Source organism: Macaca fascicularis, chromosome 18 (genome assembly GCF_037993035.2).
Source record: "Macaca fascicularis isolate 582-1 chromosome 18, T2T-MFA8v1.1".
Classification (NCBI taxonomy): Eukaryota; Metazoa; Chordata; class Mammalia; order Primates; family Cercopithecidae; genus Macaca; species Macaca fascicularis.
Genome location: NC_088392.1, coordinates 60,690,711 through 60,710,836, shown reverse-complemented (window position 1 = coordinate 60,710,836; position 20,126 = coordinate 60,690,711).

The window sequence follows — 20,126 nt, the reverse complement described above, 5'->3', positions numbered from 1 at the left end:
ACCGGCGGACTCCATTTCTTTGCAGAACCAACAAACATCATTTACTTTATGCACACCTTCGTACATGATCAGCTCACAGTAGATGAAATAGCCCTGAAAAAGACACAGATTGAGAGCGAGACACAATGACCGACACAGGGAGAGAAAGAGAAAGATAAGGAGATGCAAAGAGACACAGGAAGATGCTATTTTAGTGAACTCAACCCATTTTCTGGGCCATTATAGAATGACATACATATTTTGCAAACGGAAAGTTTTTAAACATTATTGCCAATTTACAGGAACTTCTCTCCTAAAAGCTGGAACAAAATTCTCAATTTGCTCTAATTAAAATACTAGTTTTGGGGAATGAATTTTTCCCCTTTGATATTTAAACTGAACATTAAAAAAAGCTAAATCACTTTAAATGGTCTTTAAATTGCATTCTCTCTATCAGAATTGTTAACTCTTTTTGCCTAAGGAGAAAACCCACCATGTATGAATGTAATATCTGAGTGGAATAGAAAGTGGCTTTTCTATAATAAATATTTTGGCTTTTACAGTTTGTATTTAAATGGGAAGTATTATGAGTTCTACCAATGGGGAACGCTAAATGAGAAATATGTTATTTCATAATAGCCATGTAAATGAAAACCTGAAGAATGGGGAACTGTATGATCTGAAATAATATATCTACAGGTAGAAAGTTTAAATGCAAAGGGCTATAAATCAAAAGATGCCACAGAACATAGCATATAGGTGGTGAAGGCTGCAACCAAGACAGGGATTTCAGTGTCAAGCCTACTAGGTATCAGAAGATGGGCAATCCCTTTGGGCCTAATCTGTAAATAAGAAGTTTGGTTTGGTTCTTTAAATTGCTCCCTTCTCTCAGGTGATATTGATTATAACTAAAAGTCAAATACCTACTGAGCAAGTATAAAACATTACTTTGAGATAGTTTTGTTATTATAACGCATCTTCATTTTATGATATAGAAAAATGACATTATTGTGGAAGAGGAATTCAGAAATGCAATGTTTTCTGATGGCTTTGTTTCTTAATACAAACATTGATGGGCTCATGTATATTGAATAACCTAGGGCTCATGTATATTGAATAACCACAGTGTCATGCCAGCATCTGAGAGCTATGATTATTGTTGTTCTTAATTTTTTCATCACCTTCAAATGTCTTTAATCAAATAATTAATGAATTTTATTCATGCAAGAATTAAAGGAATAAATTATTTTTATACTGGAAATAAGTTATTTTAATTCACAACTAAAAGTAGTGTTACAATGGGCAATGGCAGAAACATGATTATCTTTTAAATAAGATAGCATAAAGCTAGACTTTAAAAAATGTATTCTAAAAATAATACCATTTTTATTTATTGTATACTACTTTCTTCCAAGATAGAATTTGAATTACAACTTTCATTATTCTTTAAGTTATTACAGCATTTCAACTTTTATTACAAGATAGAAGGTTTATGGCAGCATAAACAGATAAAAAGAACTACAAAAAATTTTTTCAATTTAAAAAGCCCTTCTTGATCATCTCTATTTTGCTAAATCTTCTATTTATCAAAGATTTCCAAAAGTGTATGGTGTTAGTTCAGATGCTATGAAATTCAAAGAAAAATGAATGATTTACACTGCATGTCAGAAGTTTAAAAGCTGCAAAATACCATGCAACCCTTGGAGTCCACAAATAGGTACCATCACCATACAGAACCAAATATACACTTTTTAAAAATTATGACTTAAAGAATTAATTTTATATTCTAAGTATAGAGTTTTTAGATGTAGAATTGCTGGTCAGTAATCAGAGCACTAGTTTTTAAGAAAAAATCAACTTCAGTATTTTCATAGTAAGAGAAGCAGAGGGAAATTGTCATTTGTTATGAATTTGAAACATATATGTAGATAGCTTTATATTCCATATGAGGAATCTATGGCTCACATTGACTAAATAGCTTTCCCAAGATTCAAGTGTGATGATACCAAGAGCTGTCTTCAACTCAGAGAATCCTGGATGTAGCACCAGGGTTCACTCCATTATTTCCTGGTGTGGTAAGACTTTATGGTGTTGGGAGGATTCAAAATGTTTTAATTCTTTATTGCTTTTGTCCTTAGTAGTGTGAATGCAATGACTGGTACATGGTAGGAATTTGTTTAAAATTTGAGTTGTTGAGGAAAGGAGTCAATGAAGAAGCTCTAAGGCCATAATTTATATTAGCATATGATAAAATATAGGGGACAGTGTGTACATGAGAGGATGGGAGTGGCAAAGACTTCTAGGAGACTGAAGAAAAGAGACTAAAACCCAGAACTAACTTTCTCATTGTTTTCCAGCCCATTGTCCAGGTTTCCTCACTATTGTTCCATACAAATATAAAAGACTGAGTAATTTCTAGAGTGTGCCAATCTTCTACAAAACTTTCACCTACTTTTTCATTAACATAACAGTGCTTCATATGTTATTAACATAATGACCAGTGTTCACTTTAATAGGAAGTGAGCTCAGCACCCTTTCTCTTGATCTCATTTCATTTTCATAAAAACTCCAAGGTAGATGCTACTATTACCCTTGGAAAGCAAAGGAACAAAAGCTGAAGCCTTTGAAACTTTCCCAGGTCAAACTGTTAATCAGCAGTGAGCCTGGGATGTGGATGCTGTGCTGAACTGAAGGAGAGTTTCTGCTTGTAACAACTACAGGAGTATTCTGCATCAAATATGTACTCTGGATAAATTACTTTCAAAGGTTATGAATAGACAGAAAAAGAAAATAATAATAGCTCTGTTTTATGTTCAAATAATACATTGGAACCAAGACACCTATTTGGTTTATTCAAGATTTCTCTAGATTTTTAAATGGTTATATACATTACATTTTCAACAGAATAGAGGAATAATGTATGTTGCATTTCCTAAATGTATTTGACCATGTAACACCTGTTTAAAAAGTATTTTTCCTAATTTGTTAAATTCCTTTTCTAGGTTACTGTCTGTTAACCTTCTTATCTTCTCCAAATATCTCAGCCTCATGTCATAGCTAGCCCCAGACCATTACTAACCATGGTAAAACATATACAAGGTAATTAAGAAATATTTCTTCAAAAATAAGTTCATATAGTAATCTGATATTTTGTTGCTATTGCCTTATTTTGAGACTGCTTTTTTTCTGAAAACTGTGAAAGTCTAAATCCACTGTTTTTTTTTTTTTTTTCATATACTTGCTAATAAAACTTTCATTATCCGTTAGCTGAAGCCATTTGTCACTTTGGACTTAAATTTTTTTTTCAATTACAATGAAGTTTTTGATGGCAGGAATGATATATCATTCATCTTGATGTTTTTCAATGCAAATGGTAGAATCTTAATAGATGTCAAATGTGACTACTTTTCATTTCCTCTCGGATCCAACACTCCTGGGAACACTTATGCATCGGCTATGTTTACTTCTATCCCGTCCGTAATTAAGGTTATTTCGGATCTTGAGAGCTGAGGTTTTAGATCGCAGAGATCTTCTCAAGTTAGACTGATTAATCGTTCCAGCTTTCATACAGCTTTTCACTGGTAAAGAAAAAGACATGGAATTTATTTCTTCTTCCCAAAGAATATTTCATAAACTGTATATTTTTTCAGATTGTAACAAATATCAATTTGAGACATCACAGCATCTGCTCACACTAGGAAGCCTAGGGGAGAGGACATTACAGTTATCCAGTTTGGATATGACAGGTCTTGATGCTGGGAATGGAAAGGGAATATCAGCTTCAAGCAGTGGTGTAAATAGGGTGGTGTGGTCACACTGCTTACAAACACAGAAGGAGAGAATAGGGCCAAAAGTATTTGATCTGGGTGCCTTCAGATAATTCCTCCCATGTGTCTGGGATGACGCTTGTTAGTCTGCATTGTATAGTGGCCCAGCTTCATCTTAAGCTTTTTGTTCATCTGTAGCCTTGTAGCCTTGTAACCACCTTTACATGTTTGTACTGACTAGACTTGTAGCAAAACATGTCTAACCTGTTGCCTACACACCGTTATCTTTACTGAGTCCCTGAGAAATTATTCCTATGCCCTGCTTCTAATCCCACTCAGTTGTAGTATTTTTCTTGAGATATCTCCCCAGTCATGGACTTAATAGATGTCATCATGATTCTAAGAATCATTAACTTATGGCTTTCTGTGTTTGTGGGCTTGTGTTAAACTGACTCAATTTTCCTTTTCTCTTAATTTTTTCTCTCAATTCTGTTCCTGGTTTTCTAGTTTGTGTATTGTCTGAATAAATTCTAATCATTCCTGTCTCTACTGGTGGCACTAGCTATGTTTATGAAGGTTAAGTGATAAATAGATGTCTGTTCACTAAAAACCCATACAATTATATGTTCCAAATCTACATATTTTGAGAATATTTTTGCTCTTGTTACTGCTTTTTAGCAGCCAGATATTCTTTCTCAGTCAAGGTGGTCAAGTCAGATTCAAATCAAGCATGGCAGTATTCATTAAACTATGAGGATGCAATGGCATAAGAATGATACAATGGACTTTGGGGGCTTGGGGAGAAGAGTGGGAGGGGGAAAGGGATAAAAGACTACAAATATGGTGCAGTGTATACTGCTGAGGTGATGGGCGCACCAAAATCTCACAAATCACCACTAAAGAAATTACTCTTGTAACCAAATACCACTTGTACCTGAATAACTTAAGGAACAATAAAATAAGATAATAAACATTAAAACAAAACAAAAACAAACAAAAAAATAATTAACTGTTATAGCGGAGCAAGAAAACTGATATTCTTGCATGGTTGATAACAAAAGATGTGTCTGTTTTACCTATTTTATGTGGCTTATAACCTGGTTTTGAAAGTAATTTCAGATTTTTCAAAATATAACATCACAATAATCAGTCACTGGATTTCAGTCATTGAGTAAGAATATTTAGTTTCATAGATAAATCCTGCCGAAGAATATACGAATTACTAATAGATTAGCCTAGTTTAAAAAAATAGTAAATAATCAGAGATCTCACCATATAAGTGCCATTCACTTATTCACGTGCGATGGGGACTTATGACTAGACTCGGTCCAGAAGCTGTAGTTCTAGCCAATCCAATGCCTTGGCTTGGTTTTATTTGCCTGGATGAGTGGTAAGCTGAAATCACGCCAGAGTGAAAATCTCAATTCAGAGACAGCAATGTTTTCTTGACTCTCAGGGCTGATCTCATTGTTGCTGCTAATTCCAACTTGGCTCCTGCTGATCACTGGCAAAGGGATCTGATACTGTTTTACTTTCAATTTGGGGAAATAGAATTTGCCTTGGGGCAGAAAGCTCAAGTTAAAACTGGTCTCATGCCAGCAAAATGAGAAGTTGTCAATACATGTTCGTTGAATTGAACTGAACACTCCTGGATGCAATTAGTATTATGACAGGAAAGAGGAGGCTGGTGGCAATTACTCAATATTTGTGCATCACCTACTATATAATAGTGTGTATGAAAGAGAGAGCACAGTTTACATCTCTGACCTTCAATAGCTTCAATCTTGTAATGGCTGACAGTGAGATATACTGCACTTCCTTACAAAACATAGAGAAATGAGGGAGAGCAGAGCAAACCTATCACCATGCCCCAGGCAACGTTATAGAGAAGTTTCAAACCGTGTTTTAAGCCAAGACTGTAAATACACGTCCTTGGCAAATTATACCAATTATGCCTCCCTGGTAAGGTTGTCATGCATATAAATATTTTCCTGTTAGTTAACATAATGCTTGCCATCTAGTAAAAGCTCACTCAGCAATGGACAATCTTACAGAATCAGGGTTGGGGCTTCTTGGCCATTTGCAAGTTGCAATGCTTCCTTCTGAACATGAATTTGGAAAGCAACCTAGGTAGGAAACCACAGCAGAGCAAGGCTATTGCTCTAGGAAATTTATGTAAGTTATGACTTACAAGGCAGTGGAACATTAGGTATTTTCTAGGTCTTTATAGCTTACATTTTCTCTTGCACTTTCTCATGCTGGTTACTTTGTAATAGCTCTGTAAGGAAATTTGAGAAGTGTCCCTCTAAAGTCTTAATGAGATAGAAAATACAATTGGATAGCATCTTTAATACAAAAGAGAGAGACATGGAATTACAGGGAAGAAAGTAAGACCAAAATAATGTTCAACTTAATCTTTAAAAGTAAAAAACATTGTGTAGGGTTTTTTATTTTTATTTTTGTCTGAGCACAAGGAGCAGTATCAAATGTCTGTTCAGATGGTTGGTGTGGTCCAGAAATTAAATGAGAGGCCTCTTATTCTATGTGCTGGGTAACAAGTTTGGGTGTGACAATTGTGTTTTCCTGAATAAAAATAGAAGCAATTAACTAAGAACCCTTCCCACTGATTTCCATCTCTTAGAATTTTACACCATTTACTTACTGTCTAAATGTGCTTGGTTAAAAAAAATAATTCTCCACTGATCTAATTTTCCCTAATTTATATATCACACACATACACACACACACACACACACACACACACATATGTAAAACATCTCTAACTAGACTCTCTTTTTATTTTTTACTAACTCATATAACAATATCTATTTATCTTCGTATCCATGACTTGCTTGCTATGGTTTGTATGTGTCCTTTTCTAAATTCCGATGATCAAACTTAATTAGCAATGTGATGGTATTAAGAGGTGGGATCTTTAAGAGATGACAAGGCCATAATTGCTCCTTCCTTTTGAATGAGATTAAGTCCCTTATAAAAGAGGGTGTTCTGCTTACTTACCCTTCTGCTTTCTGCCATCTGAGAACACGGTGTTCCTTCTTTCCAGAAAATGCAGCAATAAGGCTCCATCTTGGAAGCAGAGGGCAGCCTTCACCAGACAATCAAATCTGCCACTTGCCTGTGCCTTGATGTTGGCACATCTTCCCAGCTTCTAGAACTGTGAGAAAATAAATTTCTATTTATAAATTACCTGCTTTCAGGTTCATGGGACTGCAGTTGCTTCTGCAAAGATAACTCAAGGATACTAGTTAATAAGGAGCTTAATTTGTGCTTAGTCTCAGAGTATTGTTTTTCTTGGATCACTTTCCTCTACTTTGTCATAATTTGTCCATATTAGTGGCTCTCAAACTACGGTGAATCTCTGAATCTTCTCTAGAGCTTCTCGAAGACACAGATGTTACCACTGTAGCCTAGAGTTTCTGAGTCAGATCCTGGATGAGATTGAACATGGGAATAACAGATGCATCATTAGAAGATTCCAGGGTGAGTTTTGCCACCCCTTAGGTTTACCTACATTCCATAAGAAGGGTCTCTCTATATACATTTTGCTGCCCCCAGCTGCACAGATTTTTTACTTTGGTTTCTTAGTAGGCCTAACCTGCCAGTCCAAATTTCTACTCCTAATGTATGAACTTGTGTATGGTCATTAATTCACAAGTTTATTTCTCCCATTTTGATAACTATTAAATCATATTGAATGTCCAGAAAATAAGTTTTATTTGAAAATGCTATTAAAACCTAGGTTTAAATTAATTAATATGTTAGTTAATGGTATAAGTTAGATAAATACATTTTAATTTTGTTTTCTGAGAAAATGCTTTAAATGATACATTACATTAGTAAAGAAAATTCCAACATTGTAAACTGAGCTGTTGATATAATTATTTCATCTTGATTAGTGTTTCTGAGCCCTTCAAATCTGGCCCAACAATAGGTTTCCTATTCTATCTCTACTTTTAGGGACAACATTAGTTAAGAAGCCTACAACAATTATTTGGTATTATATCATAATTACTCTTCTCTCTGGACAATTTAACTTTTTCAAGAACACAAAGTAATACAAGAATCAAAATATTATGTCACAAAAAAAATGGTTTTATAGTTTGTTGTTCCTTTAAAAGTAGTTTAAAAAATGGAATGCAAGAAACTTATTCACATGTTCCAAAAAATTGCTTAAAATAGATGGGATGCTGAATGTGATTGTCATTAAAAGAAATCAATAATGAAACTCTTCAGACATTGAAGCAATCAAACACAGCTGAATAACATTAATTGGAAACCATGATATATTTTATAAATCAAAGATGGTAAATCAATATCAATATCAAGGTTGAAGGTGCGCCTGTGGTGATCAGTCTTGGTTGCATTTTCCTGACAGGTGACCACAAAATATTGATTGGGAAGAGGCTTATATTGAACAGAGGAGATAAACTGGTATCTGGGCCATTCACTGCTTACAGCCACAACGAAGATGGGAACTTAATGAATGAGTCTTCTTATGTGCATATAATTACATAAGCAAACAAGAAATACTCATGTGAGAGTAGAACGCATTGTCACATTAAATGGTTAGTATATGTTAGAGGTTATAAAATTACAAATAAGAAGCTGCATCATAAATCATAGAATCTGTGAAGCAAAAAGTACCTTAGAGAACATAACTCAACACTCTCACTTTACAGATGTGAAATAAAGAAGTAGAGCAGATAGATGATTTGCTCAAGGCAAAATAATAGGTAATATCTAGATCGAGAAACCCAGACACTGTTCCTTCTGTTTCTCATGTATATTTGTAATATCCAGGAATTACACAAAAACATACATAGACACATAGAATTAATATAATATTTCTATGGTGAAAGATATTTAGCTAGTTGGTTTTCTGGAATTTCATTTCTATTTTCCCAGAGGTAGGTAGAATTTTATTTATAAAAGGTAGACCTCCAGAGAAATCCACAGAAATTTTCTTGCCAAAAAGCCATATTTTCCATTGCATTTGAAAAAAGGAGTGGTGGAAAATTTTGGTTCATGTAACTTTGAGAAGAAAAAGTTGAAATCTAAAATGTTTTATTATAAATTTAAATAGCCACAGTAAATAAACTTTCTTATGTGTTTTCTAGGTTGACATTCTATAGTCTGTGTCTACCCTTCTCAGTACCCCCAAACTTCAAATTCAGTAAGCGTGAATTTGTAAGTGAGTGGGAATGTTCAAAATGGAACATGTTTAAAAAGGAATGTTCTTTGTCTCTTTTAGCATCGAGATGAGCTATTTCCTTTCACTATCAATCAATGTAATGATTTATTGTTGTCTTCTGACAAATATTGTAAATCACCATGGAGAATTTTACACCTCCAGTGTTTCTATTCACAAACTCTAATTAGTGTTGAATCATCTCGTACCCTAATTCTCAGTGATTCTGTGTGTCAGTTACCAATTGCTTTTAACAAGCCACCCTAAAGCCAAATGGCTTGAAGTAACTATTTAGTTCATGAATTCCATGGGTTATCAATTTGGTATCAGCTGTGTGGTTCTTCTGTTGGTCCTGACCAAGTTCACACATTCAATAGAGTCACCTGTCAGTCATTTGGAAGACTGCTGCTAGGAACTGAATGGCTGTGTGCTGTGACGACAGAAGTGGCCAGGCCACATGCCACCCTCAAACAGCAGGCTAGCTGTGGCTTTGTTACATGGTGGTGGTGGCAGGGATCCAAATAGCACAAATAGCCAGAAAACATCATTGTGCAAAAGGTTTTAAGTCTCTGCTCACATCATAATGCTAATATTCTCTGGGCCAATAAATATGACATGGCCAACCCAGAGTCAGGGGGTGAAGAAACAAGCCCCAAGTCGTGATAAAAAATGCCTGCAAAATCACACCACAAGCCATAAATGCAGGATGAAAAGAATTTTTCATCAATTTTAAAATTTACCACATGTTGGTACTGCTCATAACTGAGAAGCTGCCTACAGAGACTGTCATAAAATTCAATAACTTATTCAATGTCCCATACATAGTCAGTTTGAGAGAAAGCTTCAAGCCAAGGTGTGTTTGATTCTAAAGCTATTGAACCATCTTTTGGAAGATCTTAAATGTATTTCACTCATATTCTACTTTCATCTCCACTGTATTATCCTAGTTTAAGCCATCATCTCTCACCTCGATATAGCCTTCTAATTGATCTTCCTGTTTCTACCTCCCCTACCTGCAATACATTTTCCACACATAATCTGAGCAATATTTTAAAATGTAAATCAGATTATGTTATTTCACTAATTTAAACCTTTCCATGGCTTGTCATCCTAGTTAAATAATACAAATCCAAACTTCTTATCTTGACTCACAAGATACTACAAGATTTCTCCCTTCCTTTGCTCCACAAACATCTATTATTCTATCTTTCCCAGGATTCACTATGCTTGAGCTGCACTGACCTATTCACTATTTCTCCAATATATTGAGCTTATTCCCCTTTAAAGCTTTTGCAATTGCTGTTCCTCAAGATAGAACTTCTGAAAGGAAGCCTCTTTTTTCTCTTAAACTACTTGGCTTTCTCTCTCATTACTCAGGGCTCGCTGCCAATGTCACCACCTATAGAAAGAGCTTTCTTGACTACTCTGTGTAAAATGCTCATGCTTCTTCTCTGGGTTCTTCTCAAAGGCAATTTATTACATTAATTTGGGGATGGGGACCAGGGAGGGGTATCAATATAAGACTCATTCATATTTGAAATTGTCTTGCATATTCATTTACTTTCATAAGATATATTTCCTTTCTAATCTTAGAGGCCAAATAACAATAGAGACCTTGTGTATCATAATCACTGCTACGTTCTTAATGAAGGAACATTGCTTGACACAATATTTATTGAATTAAGAAATGATATGCTTCAGAGCTTGAAAAAGCCCTGAAAGAAATGATACAGGGCTTTTTCCATACTCCTTGAACTTTCAGTGATAACCCAAAGCCCAACAATTTCAAAACTCAGTCTCTTGAGTTTTTTTTTTTTAATTTTTTTTTATTTATGAAAATCTATATTGTTGTGCATGGCCCTAAAAGGATTAAAGCTTTCATCTTCAGGGTGTGTAGGTCAGATATGCATTCAGGGAATCTACGTAACCAAAGAGAAAACAATGGTCTTTGTTTGAAATTCTTTTTCTCTACTACCTAAATGACAACTATATCCCTACCAGATATGACAAAGGGGTAGTAATAAAGGGTGAAGACAATTGAAGACCTGAATGATGGAGAGAAGTAAATATTGATAGGAAAAAGCATAAATAAGTATTGATAGGAAAAACATTGTGGATCTATTGACACAGAAGACAAACTTTATTGACTTGCTCCGATTAGCCCTGTTTTCTTTTAACTTGGTAGAGACAAAAATATAAGCTATGCCTGGAGTATTTTTGTTATGCCTGACTGAAATATAGGCAGCTGTGTTTTAGATGATTTATGAATATTTTTTAACACAGATTGTGTAGAGGATTTCAGTCCCAATGGAATAAAGTATACTTGACAGCAGAGTTATAACTAGAAAAACTGGTAAGAACAGACTTATGAAGATGAAGAAATGTGTCCCAGAATTAAAAGTGTGTAAACCAAATAGTTAAGTCCTATAATTACCTTAAAATATTGGTAAAGAAAGGAAAATAACCATTAAACTGCAAAATATATTATCTTTTCTCTCAGTGCTGCTCATTGAGGTATATTTTTTAATGCTGTGTGGGCATTGTAACAAAACTGGCTTCTTGAGAATGCCTATATTGGAATATTGATATTTCCCGAAGATTCGTGATATAGCAACATGTCTAAAGAGTCTACTTTAGACACTTACTAGAAGGAGCATATATCTTACTCAGTTTGATTCTCAGTTGAGAAATGCAGAATATTCTATATACTTGTTATATACTGTGTGTAGATGTATGTATTGAATGTTCTTATTTTTGAATTTTTTGTTTACTTTTTATTAAAATGGTAAAATTTCTGCTCCCAGATTTATTTAAATCTTTATAGGACTACATCTATAAGTTTAGTCAACAATGTGCTTTTCAAAAAAATTGCTGTGACTGTTGCTGTATTTTAATGTATTTACACCCCTGAATATAGCAACTATTGAAACACAGCTATACATTCAAATAACTTAAGAGCATTTAAGAATCAACATTGTTTACTCAATCATTCAATAAAATTTGTTCACTGAACATCTACTAGGTGGAGGGAACTGGGTAAGTAACAATGGAAAATGCTAGATAAGAAGACATACCTCTTCTTAAAAAATAATTAAAATTATATTTTAGTGAAGACAATACACATTCACAAATCAGCAAAACATCAGGTTGCAAACACTGTGTGCAATTGTATATAATACTTTAAATGGGTGAATTTATAGTAAGTGAATTTTATCTCAATAAATTACTAAAAAATACTGCATACAAACTGATATTTACAGAAATGCAAATTAATGTTTACAGAAACATTAACGACTCCAGGTGGATTCCTTGAAGCCTGATATTAGCTGGTAGGCACAGCACAGCAGTTCCGTTCTTTACTGCTGATATCTATTCTGACTGGGGTAGCCTGTGTTCTGATTGGTCAGAGCAGATAATTTGCCAGTTATTACTTGATTATCACCTCTGCTCTCAGGGAGTGGATTTGGAGTAGAAAAACATTAAAAGATGGGCAAATTTGGAGACAGAGATGTGAGACCAAGAAAAATGCAAATGGAAAAATTTAAAAAGCTGTATAGTCTACTGGGATAGAGGCTTAGGAGAGTTTCTTAGGGAATGATCATGGAACCACAGACCTCAGAATACCACAGTGGCTTGTCAGAAATCCAGAGTTTCTAGCTCCACCACAAATGTAGGGAATCAGATTTCCCTTGGGTAAGACTAAGCAAATTGCATTGTAATACCACCAGATAATAAATTATTAACAAAAGTATTATCATCAGATAATTTTTAATGTTTTAAACTCAAAGCTGTAGAGCCATTAGGTTAGAGCACATCTTTAGTACTTGCAGAGTTTGACTGGCATTATTGAAACAGAAGAATGACTGTGAAAACCAGACAGAGTGGTTTGTTTCACATTTGAGGATAGGAATAAAATGACTTACAGAGAAAACAGGAGAAGATGAAATTACTGGAGTTTTGCTTTATTTAGTTAAATCAATGGTATAGTCTAATCCTAAAATTTTTTTTGGCAACTGAAAAACAAAACATAATGGTTGAGATACACTTCTAGACTCTCCTGGGGAATATACAGAGCTGGAAATAGCATCACGTCTATGCTTAGATGAAAAATAGTTGGACACACTGTAAGTTCATGAATTTTTTGAGTCCAGCAGAAACTTGTGGTCACAGCGCAAGAAACTGGCGTAAGATCTAAGGAAATACAGACACTTACAGAAAGAGATGAAATGCCAGAACTTGGAACAGATGTAGCTTGACACAAGTAAAAAGAAGTAAGTTGGAATATTTAACAAATTGGTGAAGGTCAAGTGTAGGTTGGTGAAAGAGTGTGAACCCTTGGGTCTGGGCACATAAGGAAAGTTCATATCCTTTGCAGGTTTTCTCCTCTTGTAACCCCAATTGCCTAGAATGGTGGTGAAGTGTCCTGTCTTGAGCAGACCTGAGGGAGGAAAAGTAACTACATGGGAAAGACACAAAACTGTACCCAAATGCTTCTCCCCGTTCTCTTTTTGGAACAGAAGTCTTAATCTGTATTAAGGGGAGGGTATCAAACACAATCATATTTAGTGTATTTGCAGTAAGCCATTATAGCTGGATGTAGGTAATGGGGAAAAAACCTACCTGAGGAGAGAGGGCCAGAATACATGCAGGAAACAGAACTGCAGTTTGAGGATGGGAGGTAGAAAAGCTAAAAAGATTTCAACTCTGACAATCAGGTACACCTTGCCTACTTAATACTGAGACTAAATCAACACAATAGAAGGGACCCCTACCCCTTCACTCCTACTCCCACCCGCCATCATGAGCCTAATAAGTATCAAGTAACAAATAGCAATGAATACTGCAAGAATAGTTTCAAGAGCATGAAGACAGACCAATCCCAAAGCACAGTGCAAAGGGAACACTTAAAGCTAAAAGTGAAATGAACATTTAAAGCTATCTTGCAAATCTGCCCCCACCTTAAACCTAAGGGAATGCTAAGGTATCTGAAGAGAGTGGTGCTCTGAGGCTAATGAAGCAAGAAAATCACCAAAACAAAAACAAACAACCAACAACAAAAAAATCAATTTACCTCTATCTCTATTATTATACATGTGATGACCATCTTTCAATCAAAGATTACTTAAATGAAAGACAGGGAAAAAAAGACACAACACTAAGAGATAAATCAGTAGAATTAGACTCAGATCACACCTGTAATCCCGGCACTTTGGGAGGCCGGGGCAGGTGGATCATCTAAGGTCAGGAGTTCGAGACCAGCCTGACCAACATGATGAAGCCCCGTCTCTAGTAAAAATACAAAAATTAGCTGGGCATGGTGGCACACGCCTGTAATCCCAGCTACTCAGGAGGCTGAGGCAGGAGAATTGCTAGAACCCACCCAGGAGGAGGAAGTTGAGGTGAGTTGAGATCATGCCATTGCACTCCAGCCTGGGCAACAAGAGTGATACTCCATCTCAAATAATAATAACAATAATAATAAAAATAATTAGACTCAGATCTCAGGGCACAGATGTTGGAACTATTTTACATTAAATATAAAATAACATTTTAATATGTTAAATTTTCTAATAAAGAAGGAGGACAACATAGTATGTGGATTAATTCAGCAGAGGAAAGAGACTATAAGAAATAATCAAATAGGAATAGGAGATTTTTTAAAAAACACAATAGCAGATGTAAAGACTGTCTTCTATAGGATCATAGTAGACTCAACAGCTGAATTAAAAGTCAGTGAATTTGAAGATACAAATTTGAAACTGAAATTAGCTGAACAAAACCACAGTAAAGTGAAAAAAAATAAAAAATAAAAAGAACAGAGAATACAAAGCTGTAGGTAAATAGCAAAGTTCTAATACAATTGGCACCCTAGTAAGAAGAGAATGAGAGAGATAAAACAAGGCAGAAGTAATATTTGAAGAAATAATGGCCCAAATTTTCTGTAATTGATAAATATCAAACCATGGATATAAAAATTAAAGAAATACAAAATCAGATAAATATCAAACAAAGCACACTTAAATATATTATACCTAAATGGCTATATACAAAAGAGTAAAAGAAAATCTTGAAGGCAGTTGGCAAAAAAAAGGCAAATTACAATCAGAAGAATAAACACAAAAATTACAACAGACTTTGAATTTGGAGTGATATATTTAAAGAGCTGAAAAAGAACAACAACAAAAGTCAACCCAGAGTTTTATACCCAGTGATATATGTTTTAAAGTAAAGTAGAAATGAAAACAGTCTCAGCTGAGAAAAACTTGGGGAACTCATTGCCAGCAGGTCTATTCTACAAAGCTATTAAAGTTCACACACAAAAGAAATATAAGACCATACAGAAAATTTAAGATGTCAAGGAACGGAAGTATATTTGAAAACACAACAAATAATGGTAAGATGAATTTCATTTTATCTTCATTCTTTTAATTGATCTTAAAGGCAACTGCCTGTTTGAAGTAAAAACAAAAAGCAAAGTATCACGTTTTTGTTATATGTTACAAGAACATTTTATGACATTAGCACAAAGGATAAAAGAAAGAATTAGTTACATACTTTTCAAGGTTCTTACACAGCAGGTAAAGTGGTATAATGCTATTTGAAGGTGCAGATACATAAAATGTATTTACTAAAGATGTATATTATAAACATAGAACTACCAATAATATTTTTTTAAAAAGAGGTATAAAAATAAGACACTATGGGAGATAAATCAATGAAAAATGCTCAATTAATCCAAGGAAAGAAAGGTAAAAGAGTGAGGTGTAACAAAGCACAAAAGAGATAAATTGAGAACAGCTACCAAAATGTTACATTTTAATCCAGCAATATTAAAAATGTCACTTTAAATATGAAGCAACTAAATCCACCAAATAAAAGGCAGAAATTGTGATATTGGATACAAAAACACAACACAAATTTATTATTCAACAAGAAACTCATTTTAATACAAGGAATAAATTATTAATATAAAGATTATTTTCAACAAAGCTGCCCAGACAATTTAGTACATAAAAACAAAACAGTATTGCAAATAAGTCATGCCAGGACAACTGGATATCTACATGCTAAAGAATAAAGTTGAATCCCTACCTCATACTATGCACAAAAATTGAGTCAACATGAATCATAGACTTAAATATCAGAGTTAAAACCAGCAAAGAAACCATCATGGATGTTCGTGATCTTGGGTTAGGTAGCAGTGTTTCCAAGTATGACATCATGAAGCACAAGTAACAAAAGAAAAAGAAAAGATGAATTGGCTTTATAAAAGTGAAAATTTCCATGACTTCAAAAGATGCCAGCACGAAAGTGAAAAGAATGGGAGAAAGTATTTGCAAAAAAAAAAAAAAACTTATACATACATAAATATATATGTGTGTGTGTATATATATTTATGTATGTATAAGTTGACAAGAAACTATGACTTGACAAGAAACGTACCCAGAATATATAAAGAACATTTAAAATTCAAATATCAAAAGACAACTCAATTTAAAATGTGCAAATAATTTGAATAGACATTTATTTAAAGAAGATGTAAAAGTGGCCAATATGCACACAAAAAGATGCTCAACATTATTTATCGTTAGGAAAATGCAAATTAACACCACAAAGAAATCCCACCACTCACCCATCAGAACAGGTAAGACAGGATAAAAAAGACAAGTAATAACAAGTAGCCTTGTAGTATAGTTTGAAGTCAGGTAGTGTGATGCCTCCAGCTTTGTTCTTTTTGGTATTCATGGAATAAGTTTAAATTCTTGTAATATTGATGTAAGTAACTATTTCAATATAAAAACAATTTCTTTTCTCTATTTGAAAAATAAAAAAAAAAAACACAAGATCATGTTATTTGCAGGGACATGGATAGAGCTGGAGGCTATCATCCTTAGCAAACTAACACAGGAACAGAAAACCAAATAACACATGTTCTCACTTGCTAAATTATGAGAATACATGGACACACAGAGGGTAACAACACATACTGGGGCCTTTTGGAGGGTATGGGGCGGAAGGAGGGAGAGGATCAGGAAAAATAAATAATGTATACTAGGGCGTAATACCTGGGTGAAATAATCTGTACAACAAACCCCATGACACAAGTTTCCCTACGTAACAAACCTGTGTACCCCTGAACTTAAAATAAAAGTTAAAAAAATTTAAAGCAACAGCAAACACACCTATATTCTAAAGTAAAATGCCAGCATAATATTTTCTTTAATTTAAGTAATAATTTGTCCACGTGATTATTTATTCTTAGCCCAAGAATGCAATACTATGAGGGTGGTGCAAATGTAATTGTAGTGTTTGCCACTAAAGGGATGGCAAAAAAAAGTGATTACTTTTCTACCAACCTAAATATATAGCTATGCTACTGTTTATCCCCTAGATGTATTTGAATAAGTATATGCTACTAATCTTGTAAAAAATTATTTAATGCCTCTGCGTATCTTTTCCACTTTCAAAAACGTTGGATTTCTCTTTTGAGCATGTTTTCTAAATTTTTTAGTTTGTTCATAATTGAATGTTATCCTGATGTGAATAAAACAAAACAACTACAACAAAGGAGAAAAAAAAGAAAAAGGAAAATAAAAAAAAATACCGAATTTAATTTGTGCCTCTACTAATTACAAGCTGTGTGATCCTGAACATATTGATACTTGACCCTCAATTTTCTCATATTTTAATTGGTAATAAGAAGGCCTTCTCTACTAATTTATTTTTATTCTTGTTAGTATCAAATGGGAGCACTGTAATACGAAAAGGGCAAACAGAATATAGGGATATAACATAGATTAATACCCTAAGCAAGGCAGCAAGCAAACTCCTTTTAACCTTCCAAGCTGCAAATTGGAAGGCATCTGGGGCATCTGGGGGCAAAAAATAAGAACTATTCTTGAAGAAGAGGATTTCTGAGTAGGACAGTAGAATCTTCCATGTGAAATTTATCCTCGAAAAGCGCCTCCACCCCCACCTCCCATCTAAAGACAGAGGTTATATGTTTCACCCGGACAGCTGCAAAAAGTAATTTACAGAAATGCTGTAGCAGTCATTTATTTATTGATTTTGCTGGAAGTGTTAGCAGAGACCATTCAAATATTTAGGTAACTCAAATATCAACTGCACCCCAGCCTTCATGGATCGCACTGTTTTAACCTTGTGCTAACTTGTGTAGAGATCAGATCTTTTCTGCTTTTCAGTAAGTAATACAGTTTACATTTTCGTGGCTATTTTGTAGGGGAAACTCTGTTGTGGTGAGGAGGAGGTTGTGGATGGAGATAGTGTTGGTGGTAACATTACATCACCTCACAAATAATACTTCCTTTTAAATCACACATATGTGTTTATTTTTCTTTTTAAAATTCTTCTTGAATCATATAGAAAAGTAGTGGTGCTTTCTTCCCTAACCCTTCTCTCCATTAAATTTTTAACTGTGTTCCTGTCTTCTACTTTCATCTCATGTTTTCTTCTTTGAAATATCAAATTAATCTCCTACAGTTCATGAAGTGTAACTTCTTTTTTCCTTAGGGAAATGGGATACCCATTTCAAACCCAGGCACTTGGCTCTTGTATTTACCTTGCCGAGGAATTGTTCTCAGAAAAGGTCTCTTCTGTTGATAGAATTATTTTACCAGGTGCTAAGAACTCAAATATTTCTCTAAATTATCGGATTACTGGATATATTGCTGTTCAACTTTCCCCGTGCCCTACCAGCCTTCTCTTGAATGTGTGTACAGGGCAGCCAGTTATTTGCACACTGTCTTCACTTCCGAATAGCTAACAAAGTCTATTAGCACACAGTATCTCTGGCTCTCTTTCTAGCTAAAATAGGGAAATGCTTTCGTTGTATATGAATAATTGTCTGCTTTTAGAAGTTAGCAACATTTTAGAACGCAACAAACTGAACTCCTCCCAAGAACAGGCAATGGTGGGCCCTGCTTACTTCTGATTCTATCTATTGGTTCTCTGAGATTTCTATTTTAGTGTAGTTGCTGACCAGTAGAATATTTTACATGTTTCACTCCTGGTTTAGGCCCATATTTATGTCTAGTAAGAATCAACTGTGTTTTCTTGCTTTCAGATTCATTTTGGTGAGATTTCCCCAAATACGACTTTGCTTGGTATTTGACACTTCTAATTCCTTTTTAAATGTCTTTTGAAAACTGTGTCCTATCTCCTTTTCATTGCACCTTGATAAACTTTGTTACTGTATGTTATTTTTAAAAATTTACATGTAGCAAAATTCACTCTTTTGGTGTATAGTCGTATGAGTTCTTTTACATAGATTACCAGAACCACTAACAGAGACAGAATACAGAATAATTCTATTATCTCAATGAATTCCCTCATGTTGACCCTTCATATTCAGACCCTGCCAAAAAATAATATAGAAGAGAACCTGGCATCCACTGATATTTTCTCTTCTCTTGTATTTTTGCCTTTGCTAGAATAAATGGAATCATACAGTTGGCAACCTTTTGAAACTGTATTCTTCCACTTGGAAGAGTGTATTGAGATACGTTCATGTGTGAATTGGGTGAATCAATAGTGCTTTCTCTTTTTATTGCTGAATAATATTCCATTTTGTGGATATACCACAGAATATGCATTACCCATGGAAAAACATTTGAATTGTTCCAGTTTTAGGTCTATTATAAGTAAAGATGCCAAAACTTTTGCATATAAGTTTCTTTATTTCTTTGTGTAAAAATATATATTCATTTCTTGTGGGTGAATACCTTGGAGTAGGATTCCTGTGTCATATAATTTTATATTTAAAAACTGCCAAACTGTTTTCCAAAGTAGTTGTGTAGCTGAACTTTCTTTTAAATGTGTTTGTCTTACTTAATATTTACATGATTTTTTTTTACTTAGTAAAAAAAGAAAATTGCAGCTGTTTTCTAAATGTATCTTTAGGCAATTAATATAATCTAAGGGAATAATTTTGAGTTTTGATAGGGTTGAACTTATTTTATGCTGCAGAATTTAAAAAATTCATTTGATATGATTTTTTCTGTTCTCTTTAAAATTTCTTATTTTCTTGCCACTAATAGTGTGCAGAAATAATAAAAACATGCTTCTGATAGCCTATCATCCATCTTTCAGTTAAGGCAGTTAGGCTGATTCAGCTCTTGTGCTGTAGAGAAAGATCTTGAAGTAGTATCACT